The sequence below is a fragment of the Octopus bimaculoides genome, chromosome 12 (assembly GCF_001194135.2).
Source record: "Octopus bimaculoides isolate UCB-OBI-ISO-001 chromosome 12, ASM119413v2, whole genome shotgun sequence".
In the NCBI taxonomy this organism is placed as follows: Eukaryota; Metazoa; Mollusca; class Cephalopoda; order Octopoda; family Octopodidae; genus Octopus; species Octopus bimaculoides.
This window is the reverse complement of record NC_068992.1, coordinates 57,546,132-57,549,446: the sequence shown is the minus strand read 5'-3', so window position 1 is coordinate 57,549,446 and position 3,315 is coordinate 57,546,132. Positions and strand designations below refer to the sequence as shown.

Genomic DNA, 3,315 nt, shown 5'->3' with positions numbered 1-3,315 from the left:
TGTGTGTGTGTGTGTGTGTGTGTGTATATATATATATATGTGTGTGTGTGTGTGTATATATATATGTGTGTGTGTGTGTGTGTGTATATATATATATGTGTGTGTGTGTGTATATATATATATGTGTGTGTGTGTGTGTGTGTATATATATATATATATGTGTGTGTGTGTGTGTGTGTATATATATATGTGTGTGTGTGTGTGTATATATATATATATGTGTGTGTGTGTGTGTGTGTGTATATATATATATATATATATATATACACACACACGTGCACACACACACACATATATATATATCATCATCATCATCATCATTATCATTTAATGTCCACTTTCCATGCTGGCATGAGTTGGATGGTTTGACAGGAACCAAACTTTGCTGTCTGCTTTGGCATGGTTTCTACGGCTGGATGCCCTTGGCTCACACCAATGGCATTACAGAGTGTACTGGGTACTTTTCACATGGCACCAACAGCAGTGGGGTTGATAAATAACTTAGACAAGACCCCTCAACTGAAGCGATTGGAGTAGTTTTGAGTGACAGGAGAAAGGAGTCTTGCATTAGAAGGGAAAAAATGGCTACATCAGGTGGGGAGAGAGAGTGTGGAGGAGTAATCATGGTATATATATGTATTGCATGTGTGTGTGTATGTGTATCATCGTTTAACGCCCGCTTTCCATGCTAGCATGGGTTGGACGATTTGACTGAGGACTGGTGAAACCGGATGGCAACACCAGGCTCCAATCTGATTTGGCAGAGTTTCTACAGCTGGATGCCCTTCCTAACGCCAACCACTCAGAGAGTGTATATATATAATATTATCATTATCATCATCATTTAGCATCTGCTTTCCATGCTGGTGTGGGTTAGATGGTTTGACTGAAACTGGAGAGCTGAATCCGGTTCCAATCTGATTTCAAATAGTTTCTATGGTTGGCTGCCCTTCCTAATGCCAACCACCGCAAGAGTGTGATAGGTGCTTTTTATGTCATCATCTTTGTTGTTAGTGTTGTTGTCGTCGTCGTCGTCATCATCATCATCACTATTATGATCACCTTCAAACACCATCACCAACAACACTATCATGATAATCATCATGATCACAAGCATGACAATCGTCAGCAGTGTCATCATTGTCATCACCTCACCACAGTCATCGTCATCATCATCATCACCACCATCATCATCATCAAATTCACTACAAGTTCTCCTGTCATTCCCATACATATGTATTGGCTACAGGAAAGGCATGGATGCCACTACAAACCTACATGGCAGAATTGTTAGCATGCTGGAGAAAATGTTTGGCAGCATTTTTTTCGGCTTTACGTTCTGAGTTCAAATTCTGCCAAGGCCGAATTTGCCTTTCTTCCTTTCAGGATTGATGTAATAAGTACCAGTTGTGCACTGGGGTTGACTAGACCTCTCCCCTAAAATTTGGGCTGTTTGTCTACAGTAGAAAGGATTATTGTTATTGTTATTATTATTCTGCCAAGGTCGACTTTAACTTTCATCCTTTCGGGGTGTCAATAAAGTACCTCACCCCCGCAAAAAATTTTGGACCTTGTGCCTAGAGTAGAAAAGATTATTATTATTATTATTATTATTATTATTATTATTATCATTATTATTATTATTATTGTTTTGATTCTTGCAGTACTGTTTGCGATTGATCTTTACTTGAAAGCAGGCAGTAACAAATCACTAAAGGTTTCAAGTAGTGACTCAAAGAGACAATACTCTCCTTAGAATGTGAGCTGTACCCAACAATGCTGTCTTCTGGATCACTTCGAGCCTGACAGCAGCTCCAATGTTCTTAATGTTTCTCAAAGCTCTTGGAAACTACTCCTACTGCTCCAATTACCACCAGTATCACCATTACTTTCCTCATGCCCCATAAATTTCCTATCTTGTCCTGCAGTGGCTGGTATTTCTCACTCTTTTCTGTTTCCTTATATTTCACCCTCGAATCGCCTGGTATTGCAACATCTATTATCTTTACTTCTTTTTCATATTTATAGATGAGCATGATATCTGGATGTCTCACCTCCATGACTTGGCCGCACTGTATGTTAAAATCCCAGAGTATTTTGTAATGTTCGTTTGCCATTACTCTCTCTGGCTTGTGTTCATACCATTGTTTGGCTCTCTCAAGGTTTGCTTTACTGTACAACAGCCAGTGGACATATCTGGCCACATTGTCATGTCTCCTTTTGTATTCGCGTTGTGCGAGCTTACAACACTCACTAACAATATGGCTTATACTTTCTCCCTTCTCAGAGCACATCCTGCACTGTGGCGAGTCAGTGCTTTTATCAATGTGATATTTGGAGTATTTTGTTCTGAGAGCTTGTTCTTGAGTGCCTCACACTAATCCTTCAGTGGGCCCCTTTAAGTCTCCTCTATGCAGCCATTGCCAATCAATCTCATCTTTATTCTTCAAGAACTGTGTGTGTGTGTGTGTGTGTTTGTTTGTTTGTTTGTGTGTATATGTATGTGTGTGTGTGTGTGTGCTAGTCTTGGTTGCTATTTTGTAATTAAGACATCCTCTGGAGGCAGAAATAATTTTAATTAATCAAGAATCTATGTTGTGAAGTATTTGATATGCTTGTATTTGTAACATATATATATTATACATACATACATACATACATACATATATATATATAATATATACATACATACATGTGTGTGTGTGTATATATATATATAAGAACAAAGGATCTTGAAGCACATAAAGCTATGAAAATGTTTTTCAAATCCATATTTATATACTATATACTATATATGTGCTTTGAGATCCACTGTTTCAAAAAAAAAAAAAAGAAAACAATTATTTCATTTTGTCTTGAAAGTTTATAAATTCTTATGGCACCAACAATACATTTATTAATTTATGTTTATTAACCTAAAAGTGATAAATTTCTAAGCTCAATATGTGAAAGCAGAATATTTTCTGATATGAAATTTGAACTGGATGGCTCAAAATGTCTCTATCAGTGGTTTCATGCATTTGCCATTCAGCTGACAAACTGAGCCAGTTATGTCTTAAAGTATTGGATTTATGAATACATGTTTGTACATTATATGAAAGCATAATCATCATCATCATCATCATCGTTTAACGTCCGCTTTCCATGCTAGCATGGGTTGGATGATTTGACTGAGGGCTGGTGAAACCGGATGGCAACACCAGGCTCCAATCTAATTTGGCAGAGTTTCTACAGCTGGATGCCCTTCCTAACGCCAACCACTCAGAGAGTGTAGTGGGTGCTTTTACGTGTCACCCGCACGAAGGCCAGTCAGGC

General features: G+C 38.0%; 1 protein-coding gene across 12 annotated transcripts in view; it reads left to right on the top strand.

The window, feature by feature from the left end:
• LOC106868187 (unconventional myosin-IXAa) overlaps positions 1–3,315 on the top strand; it is a 213,418-nt gene that overhangs the window by 168,818 nt on the left and 41,285 nt on the right. The window lies entirely within an intron of this gene.